The following is a 22412-nucleotide window of genomic DNA, read 5'->3' as shown; positions in this document are numbered from 1 at the left end:
AGGTACAAGAAGTCCGATTCCATTAGAATCCAGGCAGAGGAACGCAGAGTTGCGTGCAGTTACGAGTATACACAAAACACATTACAATCTGCAATATATACACAACTGAGTGGTTACAGAGAAAGAAGAATAAGTCAAACAAAATTAGGGAAACAGTATAACAATGTATAGCTCAGTACCTGTGCAAATGATAAGTACTCATACGGATACAAAATCAGTATATCTATCATATATCAAGAAGTAAAAAATAGCCGTCCAATGAGGGGCCCCATTGCGCTCTAGATAATGAAACCACAGATCCCACCTGGACCTGAAACTAGTATAAGAGTGCCTTTTGGAAGCCAGCTTGACGTGATGCACCAGCTCAGCTATTGTCAGATAAGGCACGTTCATCCACTGCCGTGCGATCATGCTCCTAGCTGCTAACACTAGCTGTCCCAATACAGTACCCATACCCACTGGCAAAGAGTCAGCGCCCAGAAAGTAAAGCTCCAGACTCGGAGATAGCAGAATAGGGAGACCAGGCAGGGAAAACATGAACTGAAAAGTGGCATCTCAGAAAGCCTGAATTGGCAGGCATTCCCACCACATGTGTATAAGCGTGCCCAAGTGTCCGCAATCCCGCCAGCAGAGATTCAAGAGAGTGGCATCCACGTGTGCCAATTGGATAGGGATCCTGTACCAACGCAAGGAGATCTTAAGGGCCGTCTTGTCTAACAAACCCAGTGGCCTCGCACCATTCTGATACTCCAGGACAATTTTAGTATAGGGAATGTTTTCCTAAAATTGACATGTCAGGAGGTTGCCCAGGATTTTTCTTTTAATAGAAGACAGATGCTCTATATTTGAAAGATTCCATTTAAGTTGGGGTTCATACACTCATTTTATTGTGAATTGCTGTGCCATTATAGTCTGCAGTTTTTTCAAGTGCAACATGTTTTTCCTGTAAAAACCATACAACCAATAACAAAATCTCGAAATCAAAGCAATTCACAAAATAATATAGGAATCTCAATATATGTAACTCAGAGATGATAACTGTGTTGCGATCAATTGATAGATTCCTAATGTACAGACAGAAGCATGCTCCTTTCCTTTTGACAGCTGTGTTTTTGGTGACTTGGGTACAGATACACTTTCCGTAGCATTAGTAACAGAAGAGTTAAGATTGCAGGTTCAGACACCAGGTGCTTGTATAGACAGGTCACAGATGGCAAGCGTCCGCAGAACAATGCAGGGTGTGATACTGAACAGACTTAACTACCAGGAACAGACAGGAGAAAAGAACTTGCATGGCTAAGACCCAATTGCCCTGCAAACCATCTGACATCGGCAGGTAGTAATGCCACCTGAAATGCTCCCCCTAATCCAATCCTGGTATCACAAAATAAGCAAGGATGATTCTGGATTTCCAGATCTTTCACATAATACAAAAGCAGAAGCTTTTCTATCTCTGCGTGAATGCAATTACGTATTTATATGCAGTCATGGAAAAAACAATGTACAGCTTTGAATACTAATGTGTGGCATATCAGGACATAAGAAAAATCATCTGGTGTAACCAGTGGTCCTCTGCTGTGGTAATATGGCACTTACCTGACTATGGCATACATACTGCTTATCTGGTTGTCTCTCATGTAGCAGCCGCCCATTTGCACTGTCCCCTTTTAAGTCACCTCCCAGCTTCCCACACACAGAAGGAACTCACTCCGGGCATTAGGGTCTTTGCTGCAAAGTTGTTTACTGTGTCAAAGTTTTTATTATGGCAGGGAAGATAACACAGAATCAAGGGGGAAACTTGAAGGGTGCAGAGAGTGCAGATACACCCAGGACAGGAGTTTTAAGCGGTCTATAAGCACTGGTGTAACTACAGTAGTCACAGCTGCCACTAAGCTATGAGCCAGGGGCCCACAGGTTACCCTCACTACACTAAAAGGGTAAGTTCAGACAGGGTTTTTTGGTCAGGGTTTTGAGACCGTATCTGCCTCAAAATCCTGACCAAAAAGACGTCTCCCATTGAAATCAGGAGTTTTTTCTGGGAGCCAGCTTGTTCCGGCCGTGGTTTTTGTGGCCCGAGACACACTCCTGTGTCTGAAACGCCCCTCCGTTGCTTGTACTCCAAAAGATCTCCTCCTCCTCCACACGTCCTGTACTGTTTATATCTTCTGTAGTCTTGCTCTGGGCAGTTAAAATCCCGTGCATGAGCACTAATGCTCCATTCTGAGCAGTACTGCACATGCCAGAGTGCTATTTTGTTGTAGACCATGCAGTTCTCCACAACAAAATGGAGCTCGGGCAGAGCCAACTGCGCATGCCCACAGGCCGCAAGAAAATGGCCGCTTACTTACTGTGTAAGCGGCCATTTTTCTTGTGGCCACAGGCATGCGAAAGCAGGCTTTGCCCTAGGCCCAAGGCCTACAAGATTCAAAGCCTGCGCTGGAAGAAGACACAGGAAGACGACGTTCCTGAAGAAGATGGAGGCGGCGCTGGACACCCCCAGTGCTGTGAGAGAACTCATTTGCATACTGGCGAAAACCGGTTTTTCTACGGAACGGCGGCGCTGAGAAGACATCTAAAGGTAGGAGATGATTAGCCATGCTTATGGCTATTCTGACGTGTTAGGGACAAAAAATTACTTCTGAATGATAGGATCCCATTAAGAATGCAAAGGAAAAAAAGAAGTTCCACAAAAAACCACTCTATAGGGCTCACTTGGCATGTAAATCCTTTGAACCGATGAGACCAAAAATAAAGATTTGGCCATAATGCAGAGCACCACATTTACTGAAAGCTAAACACAGTATATCAGCAAAAGCAGCTCAATCCAACTGCCCAGTAAAGTGGTGGAGGGGTGATGATTGGGGTTTGGTTAGCAGCCACAGTAGATTGGTACCCTGCAGTCAATAAGTTGACCATGACTTTTTCCCTACAAAGTCAAATGCAAGGCCAAATGCAGTTTTCTATAGTCAAATACAAGGCCATCTATCTAACCCCGACAGTGATACCAAGAACACGAACAAATCTACTATAAAATGGCTGAGAAAGAAAAGAATCAAGTTGTGTTACTGGCCCAGACCTCAACCCAAATGAAATGCTGTGGTGGGGCATTAAGAGAGCTGTACATACAGAAATGTCCACAAACCTCAGTCAATTGAAGCAACATTGGCCAATCAGTGGCTTCAGTGGAACTGTGGAAGAGACCTGTTCAGCAGAAGGATTGGACTGCGCTGGGTGGACACTGGAGCATCAGGGACAGGGGAGTATGATTTTTTTTTCACTTTCCCCAACTGATTTAAAAGTTAAAAGGGTTGTCCAATTTTGCCTGGACAACCCCTTTAAAGGGATTCTCCAACCCATGCTGCCTAGTTGTATGAGCAGTAATGGTCTGTTTACTGTGCTAATTGGTGGGGTTTCTGGCCCTGGCATTTGACCCTCATCAATCAATTTTGACGGCCTTCAACACTTTAGTCATGGGAAACCAATCTAATTGTAGAATTTATATTGATAGTCCTGGATTGTAAATATTGGGTTAAACTGCTCTACATAAGGCACTATTACTATATGATAATTACTGGTGTATCAATTAAGTTATAGTGCTCTATACGGTGTACATTCTATGAAGATGATGATCACCCATTGCCATCCGTCGTGTGTAGTAAAGGCCATTTCCTGTCCGCCCGGAGCTCTCTAATGCTCTCAGTCACTGTAATAACACATTCCTCACACATGAGTTATTCAAGTGTGTTTTCTGGACGCATACAGAATATCCATTTAGCATGAGTGACTTCCTCTTAAAGAGATCTACATGTATTTAAGGTCATAGCGCTATGTACTGAACAGCTGCTGATTGTCTCATAAATCTAAATGTATGTCCATGGATGACGCCTGGGTCACTCAGACCTGCTTCTGTCTGTGCCGAAGAGTTTATTCAGAAAGTTCACCTGGCAGTGTGCCGAAACAAGCTAAAATGTGGGAGTGTTAACAAATGACCAAAAATAATGAAAAAAAGATTGTCGTGAGGAATGCTCATGTCATCATCTGCTCATCGCAGTATAAATATTAGTACTAGCAATGCTGGAGCTGGAACTCCTGGGTAATGATGTGTCTGTGAAGGCGCAGACAATGCCTTCATCTTTATGGAAGGCTTCTGGCTCTCGCCATACTATATGCTTGTATTTGTGTTACTCTAAAATCTCAGACATGTACAGGTCCAGCATGAGACGAAACCATTAGTGTGATGGAAATTCCAGCCTAGTAGATAAGCACGTCTCAGACTGTTTATGTAATGTATAGCATATTCCATGTATTGACGGCTAATCTTCCTGATATGAAACAACTTAGAATATTATTTGTGGTCGGTAGATAACTGATGTTGAATCATTGGAGTTCACATTCTCCATGAGCCCATCTGTTTTATGATGGATTCATACGTGGCATATGTTGTTGCAAAAATTTTTTGCAACTGTCCCGGACAAATACATTCAGATGAATTAACCTGAATTTCAGTGGAACTTCTATGGGAGTTACAGAAACAGTGTAGCACAGACACATCCATTTGTTTCGATGACACCTAGCCAATGTAGCAGATACTAACAGGTATAGTGAAAGTGCCCATGGCTGCATGTAAAGAGGGACAAGTTCTGAGGGCGAAGTAGCTGGTGGAAAATGGGACCCATGCTTTCCTTGGTGAAATGAGGCTTAGGGAGGGTGTAAGATGGGATATGTAGAAGATGTAGCATGTTGTTTTGGTGTGCTGAGTTAGAATTTTTGGGGTCTGTTGACAGGGGCCTAACTAATGGCTCATAGGCCCTGGAATAAAATCTCAGTTTGGCCCCCCCTCTGCAACTTCCTTGCTCCTTCCTTCCCTATCTGGCACAAACACTTGTTTACAATATGTCTGTTTACACAAGCTGCACATCATCTCCATCTTCAGTTATTTCCCCCAATATAGTCATCAATCCCCCTTTTGCGCTAGAGGACCCCTTGTTGACTATACGCTACCGACTACCTGCTATTTTTGCCATTAAAGGGTTAATTTACTCCTTTCTGAAAGTGAAAGGCTGTGCATCATAAATCTCATTTCTGCGCAACAGAAGACAGAGATAGAAAGATTATGAATGATAATCTGTTTTCCCTTAGCCCAAACAGCAGCACAACGGGTATTTCTGCCCCTAATGAGCTGTTAGGACAGGTGGAATTTTTAAATACCTAACAGCTTTGACCCCTATAAGAGGCCAGAAGACCTGCTCCTCCCTTGTGTTAGTATCAAGTATAGCATATAAAGAGCAATTACAAAGTGGTACACACACATGAATCTGTACAACAGTACCTCCTAGGGAGGGAGCCTTGTGCTGCTGTTTGGGCTAAGGGAAAACAGATTATCATTCATAATCTTTCTTTCCCCCTACGCCCAACAGCAGCACAACTGGGGATTTAGCAAGTATTGTTTCCCCTAGGGCGGGTCATCCTGGCAGGCTGATGCCAAGACGGAGCGCCCAAATGCTGTAGCATCGGCCGTACGCCAGTCCAGTCTGTAATGTTTGGCAAAAGTCAGCTGTGAGCTCCAAGAGGCTGCAGCACATAAAAGAGAGGAACCGTCTCTCTGCCCATGATGTCGCCAATGCCCGGGTGGCATGGGCTCGTAGGAATTCTGGAACAGGAAGATCTTGGGCCTGTAGGGAACAGCTAATAGCTTCTCTGATCCATCTAGAAAGGGTTACCTTTGATGCTTTACAGCCTCTATAGTGGCCAAACACATTAACCAGAAGATTCTCTGATCTTCGGAACGGTGCTGTACGGTCTAGGTAAATACGTAGTGCTCTTACCAGATCCAGTGTGTGTAGCTTCTCCTCCTGCTCCGTGGCAGGGGAGGGAAAGAAACCCGGTAAGGTGATCCCTTGATTGGTGTTCTGAAGTATGGGTACCTTCGGCAAGAATCCTGGGACGAACCTTAGCTGCACCCTGTCTGGAAAGAAGGTTGTGAAGAGTTCAGAGGCCGCTAAGGCCTGTAGTTCACCAACTCTCTTAGCGGAGGTTATTGCCAGCAGGAACGTCACCTTGAATGACAGGTACTTCCAGTCCACTTCAGATAATGGTTCGAAGGGGGGCGCACAAAGCCCTTGTAGAACCGCAGCCAGGTCCCACCTTGGGACAGGGGGCCGTACCTGGGGGCGGAGCCTGGCAGCCCCCCTAAGGAACTGTTTGACAAGAGGATCTTGTGATAACCGTATCTCCAGGAGAGCAGATAGAGCTGACACTTGGACCTTGAGGGTGGCAGGTGCTAGTCCTCGCTCCAGGCCATTCTGTAAGAACTCTAGGAGAACTCTAGGGCTGCATCTCTGTCTGGATCGCGGTGGGAGAATTAGAAGGAGGTTCTCTTACGGCCACGAGAGGAACCCCGACCTCTTCCTCCGCCGGACCACCGCTGGCCTCTGGTTCCTCTTTTAGAGGCTCCCCGACCCCGAAAGGAGGAGCTCTGTCCTTCAAAGGGCTGAGGTAGATTTTTGCCTTGGAGTCGGCCAATCCCTCCATAATGCGGTCGAGCTCCTTCCCGAATAGCCGGCCGGGTTCAAAGGGGAGGCTGTTCTTAGATGTGAGGACAGTTCCCCAGGGCTTCAGCCACAGGGGCCGGCTAGCAGCGGTAGCTAACACCATAGATCTAGCGGCCAGACGGGTCTGGAAATGGGTGGCCTCCGTTAAGTGGTCTACCAGCAAGGTGATGTCCGACATCGCCGCTAGGAGGTCGTCCCGATCCACTCCGGAGTCAATGTCTTTGGCCAGAGACGAGAGCTCTGCCCGCAGGCCAGTGACTACTTCATTGGCGACAATGCCAAGAGAGGCCTGGGCAGAGGAGGCCGAATACACTCGCCTCAGGAATCCTTCCACCCGTCGATCCATAGGATCCCTCAGACTTGACCCGTCTTCAGTCGGGAGGACCGTGCGTCCTGATAACTTGGCAACAGCCACATCCACTTTAGGCGCCTTTAGCTGGCTTTCAGAGACAGGGAATAGGGTTTTAAAACGCCTAGATGGGGCAAAGGGTTTTCCTTGGCGCCTCCACTCCCCTTCCATCAGGCGGAGCATCTCTGAGGAAGGCTTGAAGGTACGGGACCTGCGGCTTGCGCCTTCTCCACCCTCCCGGTCTCTGATCCTGAGTGCTCTGAACAATTTTGACATCTTCTCCATAGGGAAGATCTCCTTCTCCTCCTCAGAATCCGACGACGACTCCACATCTCTGAGGCGCAAGTTCTCCAAGGGTGGGAGGGACAATTCACAGTCCAGGCGCGGTCTCTTGGCCAGGTGGGAGACGGAGGTTTCCATCCTCTTCATGGAATCCTGGACAAATCCCTTCACCCAGGATACCATCTCACGCATGGGGGTCGCCTCAGAGGAGGGAGCTTTACATCTCTGGCAAAACCAGAACTGGGAGTCGTCCGGGAGAGGGATTCTGCAGGTGGCACACGTAAGGTGCTTTCTCTTTGAGACTGCTTTCCTCCGTGGAGGAATGGCGGAGGAGGAAGAAGAAGACATTCTGTGGGAGAAGAGAGAAACAACAATACTAACAAACTTGCCTCCATGGTGGGGATACTCCCCTTCCCCGGCCACCTCCACCAAACCTCACTCGGTGTAGAAAGTTAGCTTTCCACAGGACACGAATAACTGCCAGGAGCTTCTTCGTGCTGCTTGTAACCGGAGCGGCAAGCACTGAAATGGTGGGTAGGAGGGGAAGTTATAGGCCAGGGGGGTGGGAACTTCTGGAGGGAACGCCCCCTTCCTCTCTCTGGGGCAAAGTTTGAATTGAGGCTAATGGGGGGGCCCCCCCCCTAGACTTCCAGGCTGCAGGACCCTCAAGGGAGGGGAGGGGGACCCCTCCCTGAACTTCACCGGCAACCGCTCGTCTCTAGGGTTTTTTTCCCCGGCCGCCGCGTGCCTCGCGCTACTGCGCATGCGCGGCGGACACCCCCAGCCGGCGGACCCGGGAACCTAAAGAAAGGTTCCTAGGTCCTAAAGTTCCTCCCCGCACAGGGAAGCCCCGGCAGCGCAGCAGATGCCGCCAAGCGTGCGTGTGAGCCGGAGAGCTCCCCCGGCGGGGGAAGAAAAAGTAGCAAAACAAAAAGGAGCAAGAAAAGAAAGTCTTCGGCTGTCAGGTAAGAGGGGGGAGAGAAGCAGACCCCTATGAGAGGTCAGAACTCCTGCTCCCCCCTGACCACCTGTCCTGTCCCACAGGACAGAAAAAAAACACAAGGGAGGAGCAGGTCTTCCGGCCTCTTATAGGGGTTAAAGCTGTTAGGTAATTAAAAATTCCACCTGTCCTAACAGCTCATTAGGGGCAGAAATACCCCAGTTGTGCTGCTGTTGGGCGTAGGGGGAAAATACATTTACAGTGCACAGACGACCATCCTTCACAGAAAACCAAAAAGGAGATCGAAGAAGCTTAATAGACATAATGGTGTGAGTATCCTGTGGGCACTTTGAGACAGCAGGACTTAGGTCAATATGTTGCATCAGCATCTGAAAGCCAAAAACAGGTTTGGAACGCAAACAGAGAAAAACTAGAATTAAAAGATATGTATCATATAAGGAAGAAAATATTTACAAACGATAATCCAGGCTTCTAACCCCCTATCAGCTTTTGTCCCTACCAAAAACTGACATCATGGGAAAGTAAGTGTGCCCCCATAGAAATTAAGATCTGTTCACACAGGTGCCTGGTACCTCTGTCAGTTATTACATGTGTGACAGGAGAGTAGTGCAGCAGTCCTGTTACTAATAAATCAAGGGTGTCCATGTGGTTCTTACTTTGTAGTACATGGCTTTAAGAAAAAAAAACAAAAAAAAACAAAAACCTACTACTGAGGGGCCTTCACCAACATCAATTTAACGCCGGCAAACAGAGTGATAACAGGAACTGTCACACAGAAATACATTTTAAAGAGTACATTGCAGCGGCCACATGCAGTTAAAACCCCACCAACATGTGGTGGGTGGGTTGTACATTGGATTGTTAATAGACTGCATTTTCTGTTGATAATACGTTTCTTCTGTAAAGCTGGTCACTGACAAAATGGTGCTGCGATATGGGAAAGTACCCTAAGATTAACTCAATCCCGTCAGATGGGAATGCCCCTTTTGCGGCACCTCCTAGCATGAACAATGTACCCCTAGGGAACCCACTGATGTAAATGATATAAACCTGAAGGTCATTTGTATAAGTAATTGTGACTTCATGTCTGCAAAATAATACTAAATTTGGAAAGCGCTGGTGGCGTAGATTAACAGCGATTAGAGCTGGGCAGCAGTAATGCCCTGGCAGGTTCCTCTGGTATGTGTTATCTTGCAACCTAACACTGTAGATATCATGTGACTGGGCGCATAGCTAGAAAGTAACTTATCATCATATCTTCTATTGTACAGTAATTCGTGATCAGTGGGAGAATTACCTGCCATCTCAATACTGGACAGCTCTACCACTTCACAAGAACAATATCTCTACGACTAACTGTACAGCACGATCTCAAGACAATCGCTCCATTATTATCCAATTTATTCCAATAGTTACAGTTTATTAGAAAATCTCCAGCAGATAGACAATTAATTATCCCAACTAGTGCAAATGAAAAGCATAATGCTAACTCTACTCTTCTCCTTACCAAGAGATTCCCAGGAAAAGGAGAGACCTTCTAGACTCCTGGAAGAGCTGGCAAATCTCCCAAAGATAGATAAGTCTACCAATAAGAAATATAGCAAAATTCAAGACATGATGCTAAGAAGGGGAAAGTGAAAAGTGGTAGAGTTGCTGGAAAGGGAGTCACATCCCACAATCTGTAATCCAGTTTATTGTGAAAATTGGAAGACTTGCCAATAGCAACCAGAGTCCGGATTTCACTTTGAAAAGATCTTTTGGAAAATGTAAGGAGCAATCGGATTGGTTTCTATGGAAAAATGCTGCAGTTAATAATTCTTTGATAAATATTAAAAGGATGATCCAGCCAGATAAAATGATGGCCATCATATTAAAATGGTGAGGTTCTGACTCTCTGCACTGAACAGCTATTTGCAGCTCTCTTGCAAAATGCTGTCACAATCCATAGTTGTGCACATGGGAAAAAAAAAAACAAAAAACAACACTTCCCCATAGAGTTCTATGGGTTCCGCTCCCTTTATTTTTCTGCTAGCGTAAGAAAAGCTTCCTTCAGGTGGATTCTGCCTGAAAGAAAGATTATGAATGATAATCTGTTTTCCCTTAGCCCAAACAGCAGCACAACTGGGGTATTTCTGCCCCTAATGAGCTGTTAGGACAGGTGGAATTTTTAATTACCTAACAGCTTTTGACCCCTATAAGAGGCCAGAAGACCTGCTCCTCCCTTGTGTTAGTAACAAGTATGATATACAAGCATAATTTATAAAGGTGATACACACACATATACACAACATATCTGTACAATAGTACCTCCTAGGGAGGGAGCCTTGTGCTGCTGTTTGGGCTAAGGGAAAACAGATTATCATTCATAATCTTTCTTTCCCTCTATGCCCAACAGCAGCACAACTGGGGATTTAGCAAGTATTGTTTCCCCTAGGGCGGGTCCTCCTGGCAGGCTGATGCCAAGACGGAGAACCCAAGTGCTGTAGCATCGGCCGTACGCCAGTCCAATCTGTAGTGTTTGGCAAAAGTCAGCTGTGAGCTCCATGAGGCTGCAGCACATATCTGCTCTAGAGAGAGGAACCATATCTCTGCCCATGATGTCGCCACTGCTCGGGTGGCATGGGCTCGTAAGAAATCTGGAACAGGAAGATTCTGGGCCCGAAGGGAACAGCTGATAGCTTCTCTGATCCATCCAGACAGAGTTACCTTTGATGCTTTAGCGCCTCTATTGTGGCCAAACACATTAACCAGAAGATTCTCTGATCTTCGGAATGGTGCTGTACGGTCTAGGTAAATACGTAGTGCTCTTACCAGATCCAGTGTGTGTAGCTTCTCCTCCTGCTCCGTAGCAGGAGAGGGAAAGAAACCCGGTAGGGTGATCACTTGATTGGTGTTCTGAAGTGTTGGTACCTTTGGCAAAAATCCCGGAACGAACCTTAGCTGTACCCTGTCAGGGAAGAAGGTTATGAAAGGTTCGGAGGCCGCTAGGGCCTGCAATTCGCCCACCCTCTTGGCGGAGGTTATTGCCAGCAGGAAAGTCACCTTAAATGACAGGTACTTCCAGTCCACTTCAGATAATGGTTCGAAGGGGGGCGCACACAGCCCTTGTAGAACCGCAGCCAGGTCCCACCTGGGGACAGGGGGCCGTACCTGGGGGCGGAGCCTGGCAGCCCCCCTAAGGAACTGTTTGACAAGAGGATCTTGTGATAACCGTGTCTCCAGGAGAGTAGATAGAGCTGACATTTGAACCTTGAGGGTGGCAGGTGCTAGTCCTCTCTCCAGGCCGTTCTGTAAGAACTCTAGGACTGCATCTCTGTCTGGATTGCGGTGGCTGCCTGTACACCAATCTCGGAATATCCGGGCGATCCTTTGGTAGCTCTGATTGGTTGCCTCTGCTCTTGAATGGGCTAAGGTACTTAGCACTCCCTGGGACAATCCTCTGTCTGCGCGTATGGCGCGGTTAGCCTCCAGGCAGTGAGGTTGAATTTGTCTAGGCCCAGGCACGGCCGACTGTTCAGTGACACCAGGTTCCTGACTGGTGGAAGCCTCCAGTAGTTCCCCCGACTCATAAGGATAAGGTCGGTGAACCATGCCCTTTTTGGCCAGAACGGCATGATCACTATTGCCGAAGTCTGGTCCTGCCTGAGTTTCGCCAATACCTTTGGGATCATCGGGATGGGAGGGAACACGTATGCCAGTTCGAACCTCCATGGTATTGACAGGGCATCCACAGCCATAGGGTTGTCTTCCCGGTAGAGGGATCAAAACCTTTCTACTTTGGCATTGTGTTGGGTGGCCATTAGATCCACCTCGGGGAGACCCCACCTCCTGGTCAGGTAGTGGAAGATGTCCTGATTCAAGGAACATTCGCCTGCGGTCGGGCGGCCTCTGCTGAGTTGATCCGCTAGGATGTTCAGGCGGCCCTGAATATGTACCGTGGCCAGCTGGGAGAGGTTCCGTTCTACCCAGGAGAAGATCAGGTTGGTGACTTGCAGGAGCGAGGGGGACCTGGTTCCTCCCTGCTTGTTGATAAAGTGGGCTGTCGTCAGATTGTCTGATCTTACTTTGACCGCTTTCCCTCGTAGAAGTGGTGCAAATGACAGAAGGGCTCGATGAACTGCGGTAAGCTCGCGCCAGTTGGATGAGTACGTCCTCTCCCGCTGATTCCATGTACCTTGAACCGGGGTCTCCCCCAGATGAGCTCCCCAGCCTGTGAGGGAGGCATCTGTCGTCAACAGGGTCCAGGCGGGCTGGACCGAGGACTTCCCATCTCGCAGATGGGTCCACCAGGGCAAGGTTTGCCGGGTGCTGATGGTTAACTGGATTGGCTTCTGTAAACCTGAAGGACTGTGATTCCAGACTCTCAAGATCTCGTTCTGTAGAGGGCGCATATGCCATAGGGCCCAAGGAACTGCATCTAGGGTAGCAGACATCAATCCAAGGACCTTCATAGCCGTCCTGATGGTGACCTTCCGTGTAGAAGACAAATGATGTGCTGCCCGAGCAATTTTCCTTTTGCGAGGAGAGGGTAGAGAGACCGTCATGTTGAGAGAGTCTAGAATAAGTCCCAGGAACTGAACTCGTGTTGATGGCACCATTACTGACTTCTGCCAGTTTACCAGCCACCCCAGCATGTCTAGTAGAACTACGACGGTCTGCACCTGCATGGTAAGAACCTCCTTTGAATGAGCCTTCAGAAGCCAGTCGTCCAGGTACGGGACTATGAATATGCCTTGAAGGCACAGGGCGGCAGCGACCGGAGCTATAACCTTTGTGAAGGTGTGGGGGGCGGAGGATATGCCGAACGGGAGGGCTGCGAACTGGAAGTGCGCCTCTTTCCCTTCTATGTATACGGCAATCCTTAGGAACTTTCGGTGTGCCGGAAAGATGGGTACGTGGAGATAGGCGTCCTTCAGGTCCAGAGTGACGAAGTGATCTCCAGGGTGCAGGAAAGGTAGCACTGACCTGATGGTCTCCATGCGGAACCGCAGCTTGCGGATGAAGCGATTCAGATACCTGAGATCGATGATCATACGCCACTTGCCTGATGACTTGGGGACCAAGAAGACTGGAGAATAGATGCCTGTGCCTTGCTCTGCGCGAGGAACCACCTCCAGCGCGGCTTTGTCCACGTACTCCTGAATCAATTTCTCCAGATGAAGTTGTTTGGAGCCCTGAAGAGGGCGGGTTCTTACCATCTTCTCTGGCGGCTGGGAAACAAAATTAATTTTATAGCCCTCCTGGATCGTCTGGATGACCCAGGGGTCCCGAATATTCTGGCGCCAGGCATCCACATAGTGGGAAAGACGACCGCCCACCACAGGGGAGGGGGGGTAGGGAGGGGAGGTAATGTGGGGGGGTTAGAAGGGGGCATTCTTACGCCCACGAGATGAGCCCCAACCTCTTCCTCTGCCGGATCGCCGCTGGCCTCTGGTTCCTCTGGTTCCTCTCCTGGTGGCGGCTCTTCCTCGAAAGGAGGAACTCCAACCTTCAAGAGGCTGTGGCAGATTCTTGCCTTTGGAGTCGGCCAATCCTTCCATGATGTGGTCGAGCTCCCTCCCGAACAGCCGTCCGGGCTCAAAGGGGAGACCACACAGGCTGTTTTTGGAGGTGAGATCAGCCTTCCAGGGTTTCAGCCACAGAGGTCGGCGAGCCACAGTAGCCAGCGCCATAGATCTGGCCGCCAGGCGGGTCTGGAAATGGGTAGCCTCGGTCAGGTGATCCACCAGTAAAGTGATATCCGACATTGCCGCGAGGAGATCATCTCAATCCACGCTGGAATCGATGTCCTTGGCAAGAGATGAAAGCTCTGCCCGTAAGCCAGTCGCTACCTCATTCGTGACAATACCCAAAGAGGCCTGGGCAGAGGCGGCCGAATACACCCGCCTCAGAGATCCTTCCACTCGGCGATCCATGGGATCCCTGAGACCAGACCCGTCCTCAGATGGAAGGACAGTGCGCCTTGATAATTTGGCCACGGCGACATCCACTTTTGGTGGAGGACCCCACGTCTTCAGCTGACTCTCAGAGACGGGAAAAAGTGACTTAAAACGCCTGGATGGCGCAAAGGATCTCTCCGGGTGCCTCCATTCGCCCTCCATCAGGCGGAGCATCTCCGAAGAAGGCCTGAAAGTGCGGGACCTGTGGCTTGAGCCTTCCCCGCCTTCCCGGTCTCTGATTCTCAGGGTCCTGAATACTCTGGACATCTTATCCAGGGGAAAAAATCTCCTTCTCCTCCTCAGTACTTGATGACGATTCCACGTCCCTGAGGCGCAATTTTTCCAGGGGCGGCAGGGACAACTCACAGTCCAAGCGCGGTCTCTTGGCCAGGGAGACGGATTCCATCCTCTTCATGGAGTCCTGGACGTACCCCTTCACCCAGGAAACCATCTCTCGCATGGGAGTTGTTTCAGAGGGGGGGGGGGCTCTGCACCCCTGACAGACCGGTACTGAGAGTCATCAGGAAGCGGAACCTTACAGGTAGCGCACGCCAGATGCTTCCTTTTGGACGCAACTTTCCTTCGAGGAGGAATAGTGGAGGAGGAAGAGGAAGACATTCTGAGGAGGAAGAAAGAGATCCACTAACAACTTACTGCTCCAGGGAACCAACACCTGCCTGGCCCCTCCCCCTGGCCATGTCCACCAAACCTTAATCAACGAAGCACAGCTTTCCAGGGCAAATGAATGACCGAGGAGCTTCTCCAGTTGATGTGCTTGTAACTGGAGCGACAAGTACTGAATGATGGTCTAGGGGGACTTTAAATAAGCCAGGGGGCGGGGTTTGTCTGGAGCAATGCCCAAAGGGGGCGGGGCCTGTAAAGGAGGCAATATGAATCTAAAAAAGAAAGGGGGGGCAGGGGAATCCAACTCAGGCTTGGGATCCCCAGGAACATGGAGGGCCCCCCCCCCCCAATCTCCACATCAAAAGCTCGCGTCTAGGGGTTTCTTTCTATGTCCGTCGCGAGACCGCGCACTGCGCATGCGCGGCGGACCAGTTAGCCGGCGGACCCGAGATAGGTTTCTAGGCCTAAAGTTCCTGCGCATGGGGAAGCCCCAGACCCGGCGCGACAGAACTACAGAAGCGCGCATGAAGCGGCAGATTCCCCCGCCGGGAGGAAGAAGAAACCTCATAATGAAAAGGAAAAAATAAAAATAAAAAATATGAAGGTCTTCCGCTGTCAGGTAAGGAAGGGGGAGAGCAGTGGACCCCTATGAGAGGTCAGAACACCTGCTTCCCCCTGACCACCTGTCCTGTCCCACAGGACAGAAAAAAACACAAGGGAGGAGCAGGTCTTCCGGCCTCTTATAGGGGTCAAAAGCTGTTAGGTAATTAAAAATTCCACCTGTCCTAACAGCTCATTAGGGGCAGAAATACCCCAGTTGTGCTGCTGTTGGGTGTAGGGGGAAAGAACCAACACAGTCAATGGGAAGTGGGAAAATCCACGTTGTGAAATTGGCAAAATCCACACAGAAAAATTGCTAGCGATTTTTTAAAAGTCCATACATTGTGCTGGAGGGGAAAAAAAAAAGCCTCAAAAAACCATTTCCTAATTCCTGAAGCAGACTTTTCCCTCACCAAAAAAACATGTGAACGGACCCTAACATAGAGGATTTGTAGGGAACCAAAGAGTCGGACCCCCACCAATCTAATATTGATGGCCATGGCCTATCTTGAGGATAGACTATCAATTTTATCTGGCTAGAAAACTTTTTTTCTTGCCAAGTAGCATCAGTAAAAAAAACAAAACGAAAAAACCGCCCCCACCATTTTGCTAATATGTCCTGCTCCCCCATTGCCTCTTACAAATTAAAGTTATTCAGTGGAAACTAAGAAAATGGACTGACTGGATAAGGGTTTCTTATCTGGACTTGTTTCCGATTTCTTCTTCCCTACTCTAGTGGAGTATTCTCTATTTCTGCCATTGTCACATTAGCCTGTAGCGGACATAATGATACCTAGAGAAGCTGTCAGGCATAAAGAATAGAGTAGATATGGGCAGTGCGCTTTTCTATCCTGTTATTGGGAGATACGCTGAAAACAGGCAGCTATTGTTTTGGGCCACCGATCGGTTTCAGGCCAAGCTGCCTTTGTGCCGTTTGGGCAGACGAGGCCCTCTTCTCACTGGAGCTGTCATTAGAAGTGGTTCTGCAGGGGGTTGTGTGAGCTTTGTGTCCCCAGGGTTTTCCACTGGTATCACATTAACACACAAAATGTAATCAGCCGAGCTGTGAGACTTGAAGGAGACAGCGCACATATCACACCGTACCTCCAGCGGTTCAAGTGGCCAAAGAGAAACACTTAGAAGTGCAATCTGGATATTGGCTTTCTCAGTGACACATAGGGTATATCAACAGTACAGCAGATCTGTTCCCTACCATGATTTTTCCACTACGTATCAATTCTCACATCACTGACTGAATCCCAATTAAACAAAATTAAAACCGGTCATTACAAAGGATGTTTAGTTTTAGCCAACCGTGGTCAAATCATCCAAGATGGCAAAATATATTTTCTGGTAGTCTGGACACTCCAATAACTAATGGTTGACAGAAATGGCCAAAATAGTCAATTTCAGGTGACATCAAATATGTATGGGAACTTTAATAGGAGCTTGTGGATAGAAACTGACTATAACAGGGTTATATAAGACTAGCATCTGCCCGCGACTTCCTCCACGGGTTGGCGTTGAGCCGCATACATTTATTCAATTATGTTGGCTGCGATCCGCCATGTGCGGCGCGGCTGCCTGTTCGTTGGTGTCCTAAGTAAGGCTGCATGTCGGCGGCTCTTGCAAACATGCGAGCGCCGCCATGTTCTTCATTTTTCACCTGGGCTGATGGCTCCGCCCACACAGCAGCAGCAGCCAATCGGGTGGCAATGACGTTATTTCAGGGCCTTGAATTTCACAGGAATGGATTTTTTCGGTCGTCAGGTCCCATTACTAATAGGAAGGAGCCAGAGCTGGAATGTAGAGGTTTCTCTACGATAGAGGCAAGGGAGTTAAGGGCTGGAATTGCAGTAAGGAAAGCTCCCGAAAACCTAAACACCTCCAGTGTGGCCAGCATGAAAGACTAGTCCAAACATTCAACCTTTTTTTTCCAGAGTCGAAGCCAAACAGGAGAGTAGGGGTAAAGGATTGGGTGGCTACATGCATCAGATCCACAGGCCATCTGGTGTCTTCTCCCTGACAGTTTAAAAAACCTACCTGGTGTTATGAACATAAGGCGGCAACCAAGCACTAAACGATTGACCAGAATTTAAGTGATCAGTTTCAGGTCAAAATTCAGGAGAGTGATTGATCTCTCACTTGAGCAGTCCTGCAATCTTTATTGGGCTTAGGGACGGTAATATATGAAAGCAAAATAAACAGCGGGATTGGGGAGCCCTATAGAAAGGAGTTGAACAAGTCTCCACAGCGCACCAATAGATCTGCTTTAAACGTTTTGTAGTATAGGTAAACCGTGGGGATGCCTGGGGATGCCCATTAGGAAGATCTCTCAGGAATCCCAATAACTCCTCGTCTGTTGATAGGGGCATTGAGGGAAGCCAGAGTCTCCACAGGGAGTCTCGGTAGGCAACAGTCCCAAAGGTAGTCTGACAACTAAGGCAGGAGATATGCAGGAGATTGGGCAGGGAGATTATAAAGTGTAGGTAGTAGTAGTAGTAGTAAGTAGTAAGTAGTAAGTAGTAGTAGTAGTAGATCTGCGCAATTGCATCAGGATGGTATTGCAGGTGGCCCCTGATGTCCCAAAGCACATGTGGGGTAGAAGCAGAGTAGTAATCTCTAAAAGTTCTGGCAAACAGTGTGAGCCTTGCCCCTTTCATAGTACCCTGTTTAAAAAGAAAAAAAAAAAAAAAAGCACTGGTTGTGTTGAGTTGCTAGATCAGTTCGCCCAAGCATCTACTAGTTGATGGAGAGTCGAAAGGGAGTGTGTAAACACCTGGGTCCTAGCCTGCCTATTCTTTTGTTAAAGGGATTCTATCATTAAAATGCCATTTTTTTTGTCCCTAACACATAGGAACAGCCTTAAAAAAAGGCTATTCTTTTCCTACCTTTACATGTCTTCTCCATGCCGCTGTTTAGTAAAAATCCTGGTTTTCTTTGGTATGCAGATGAGTTCTTTAGCAGCACTGGGGACATCACCAATGCTGCGAGAGAAATCTCCAGCGATGCCTCTATTTTCTTCTGGAACGGCCTCTCCCCCATGTCGTCTTCCGTCCTGGGTTTCAACCTTCTAGGCCTCGGCCAGAGCAGACTGCGCATGACCACGGCCACAAGAAAAATGGCCGCTTACACAGTAAGCGGACATTTTCTTGTGGCCTGCATTATGCACTTCCCATAGAGTTGCAATTGAAGGCACAGAAGTCCCGGTTATCACGGAAATAGTTAGCTAGCTGATCGCAGAGTAGGGTTGTTCACAAGAGTTTCATTAAGTTACCAATGGCAATGGCAGTTTGTGGTCAGGACTGAGAACGTAACCACAAGTGGGGCATGGTTGGACCAGGAGATGGCCCCTGTCTCTGTGCCAGTAAGAAGGCAGGAGGCTGCTTATAAAACTTTCTTATTAAAATATTTTAGTCAAACAGATTCAGAAACATAAGACAATTCAACAGTTATTCCTTCCAAAAACAACATTAATAGTCAGGCTCGGCTTAACTATGTATGCAAGTTTTTTCAATTCTTATTTTAGAAGAAAACAAAGAATCAGGTTATAATATGGTTTAATCAGGTTAAATCTTTTCCAATATGCTGTCAAGTGGGCAGATGCTGTTTAAATTCTAGAGACTGCCCACCACGTGATATTACACTAGGATTGGAAGCCAAAATTAATGGCAACTATTGTAGGAGCATAGCAGAGTCTACAAGAAAAGGAAATCCAGCACAGGATTCATGACAAGTTCTCTTTATATCAATAAAATAGGTTAAGATTAATTTAGACACCAGAAATCATTTTTTGCAAGATGTCACAAAAAAGATTGCAAGATTATAGCTGATGGCTCTTGGTGTCTTAGTGTGGCTATAGGCATAGTCAGCCTCCTTTCACCGTAATGCAGGCACTGATGAATGACGTTATGGCCTCTGCGTCAGGGCAGAGGTCTCAATCTTCTGTCCGAGTAAGCCGCAACTACAGCCATAGGAATACTAAGTGCTTGACTACGACAAGGTGCATCTTCTCATAAGATAGATAAGACAGTGGAAACACCATGACAAAAACCTGCAGCATGGATGGGATTCGAGATTCCAAACATAGTGGAAAAAATGCCGCTGTGGACACGCTGCAATTTCCAAAATTTGCAGCATGTCAAAAAACACGTTGCAATTTTTCCCACAGTGTTTTTTTGCTGCTAGACGCTACATGGAGTCTTAGACTTAAAGTAGAAATATCAAACATAACATCCCATTTACAGCCAGCTACAAGGAGCGCATCCATGGCAGGATACCAGGGAACCTTTCCATTATGGCTTCCTCTTCAATTTTCATACTAAATAACAGGCTGCTGAGAAATCCCAAGAAAAACTCACTAAAACGTCTGGCTCACACTTTGCGTCTTTGTGGTATTTTACAGCTGCATTCCTTTACTTGTAAAAATGTCATAAGCTAAATGTTACAGCACAGGAATAGGAACGATCCCACACATCCAATGTACTATATGCACCAACCTCGGATGTTCACAAGTTTGATTTTCCCTTAATATGTATAAGAATTTTAAGCCATGTTCTCACATGATGGATGGTCTGCAAATTTACATATGCAAGCTGGGATACAGAAAACCCTATTCACATATTACAGGAGAAATAACATGGGTTTAGCAATATGGCCAGGCTGGAACTTTTCAAAACCTATTCTCGGATAGGCCAAGCAAGTTACAAATTCCATCCATTAAAAGCAGCGGTTCTCAACCTGCAGGTCACGACCATTTCACAGGGGTCACTTAAGACCACCAGAAAACACATTTACGATGGTCTTAGGAACCGAGAAACTGGGGGCAACTGAAGGAAGACCTTGGGGGCAGCGGAACATCAATGTCCCCCTGCAGCTGTCCCAGTTTAAATGTCCCCCTCTAGTTGGCAGCTGGAGGGGGAAATTAAATATGAATTATTACTGAGTAAATTAACATCAACTAGGGAAAAAAAAAAAAATGTAACTACGAAAATACATCCTGCATATCAGATATTTACATTACAATTCATAAGTTGCAAAATTACAGTTCTGAATTAGCAAGAAAAATTATGAGGGGGGGGGGCACCACAACATGAGGACCTGTATTAAATGGTCAGAGCAATATTAAGGTCGAGAACCACTACATGAAAGGTTTATTCCTATCTCAACAAGTTGCTGCTGGAATAGATAGAAAGTCCTAACCCCCAGGATAGTACTTATGGGAATGGCCAAGCAGTGCTGCACTACACTGTTCCCATAACACTCATACAGGACAATGGGAGCTACAGAAGCATCTTAGCACATTTAGCTACACAGTTTCCATAATTGTGAAGCCATAGAAACAGTGCAGCCAGTTTTCTCACCATTTCCAAACTTTAGTACTTACCAAGCATAGCGTATGTATATAAATATATATTTATATAATCTCAATTAATTATACATTACACACTTCTGCATTCCCATATTCCAATAATCATAGCTTAGTTTTTCAATTGAATAATTAGCCATGTAAGGCTAAGGCCCCACGGGACATTCAGCAGCTCTAAATCGCTGCGGGAAAAGCCGTGGAGAGAACGCATCGCAGTTCTTCCTGCTGCGCTTTGAACAGAAAGTTTGCCGAGTTTTCTTTTGCGGACTCTGTTACAATTATATCTATGGGGAAACCGCTGGCGTTTCCGTAGATGTAATTGACATGCTATGATTGCCAAAACCACAGCTGTTTTGAAAATCTCAGTGTGGCTGCGCTGCGGTTTTAAACGCAGAGTGGTCATGGGATTTGCATGAATCCCATCCACTTTGCAGTTACCGCAGCGTTTCCGCCACTGACAAGTTGGAGTTTCCGTGCCTTGAAATGTTTGATCACTTTATTCCATTTTTGGAAGGAAAGATGAACCAAAAAAAAAAAATTTTTTTAAAAACTGTACTCCCTGTAAAACCCTTCTTGCTATATTCACTGGGAAAACAGCACCATGGGCACAGACCTGGCCACTAGGAGAATGAAAAGCTGTCGGCTCTGCCTTTGGTCTATACCCTACGGGGAGATCTAATAATGTATAAATACATGAAGGGTCAGTACAAAGAACTTTCTAAGGATATTTTTACTCCTAGGCCAGTGACAAGAGGACATCCGCTACGTCTGGAGGAGAGAAGGTTTCACCAGAAACATAGAAGGGGATTCTTCACAGTAAGAACAACGAGGCTCTGGGACTCTCTGCCCCAGGAAGTGGTGATGGCGAATTCATTAAACAAGTTCAAAGAGGGCCTGGATGCCTTTCTTGAAGAGTAAAATATAACAGGTTCTGGACTCTAGATTTTAAGGACACGTTGATCCAGGGTTTTTATACTGACTGCCAGATTTAGAGTTGGGAAGGAATTTTTTTCCCCTTAAATGGGGCAATTGCAATGAGCCTCATCGGGTTTTTTGCCTTCCCCTGGATCAACACTGTAGGGATATAGGTTGGACTTGATGGACTAAGGTCTTTATCCAACCTCATCAACTATGTACACTCTTACAGACACAGTTTGTATTGCAGCAGTAGAAGAGAGGGGCTTACGCTAAACCCAAATTCATCACTATAATGGCTAGAGTGCCACTGAGTGCCATTGCCGCTAGAAAGCCAAATGTCAGGAACGCCCTTCTGACAGTGAAGAGCTATGGTACCGGCACCAACAACTCTTCACCAGGGGCACAGAACAATAAAGCCAATAGTGTGCTGTCAGCTTTCTAGCGGTATGTAAAACCACATGTGCCCCAACTGATGAAAGGTCCTCTTTAAGCAAACTCCTTTTTATATGCCTCCATCTTTCACTGCTTCCTGCAGATACAGCCTTGTGTACCATATTTGCATCCAACCCAGGATTTCTTTTTTGAGAAGGCCATACACAATAGATATGCATCATATTCACCAAGCCCAGTGATCTCAGACGACCACCTAATACCATGTTTCCCCAAAAGTAGGACACCCCCGAAAGTAAGGCACGCGGGGGGGCAGCAGAGGCAGCAGTCGGCATACAGAAGAGGCAGTAGCCAGCTTTGCTGTGCACATGGAACACAGAGCACAGCTGCTGTGTCAGTGAAGTGGGGATCGCTAAGCCCTGCCCACGAA

This window comes from Leptodactylus fuscus, chromosome 2 (assembly GCF_031893055.1).
Source record: "Leptodactylus fuscus isolate aLepFus1 chromosome 2, aLepFus1.hap2, whole genome shotgun sequence".
Taxonomy (NCBI): domain Eukaryota; kingdom Metazoa; phylum Chordata; class Amphibia; order Anura; family Leptodactylidae; genus Leptodactylus; species Leptodactylus fuscus.
The sequence above is the reverse complement of the archived record's forward strand: the minus strand, read 5'-3'. Positions refer to the sequence as shown.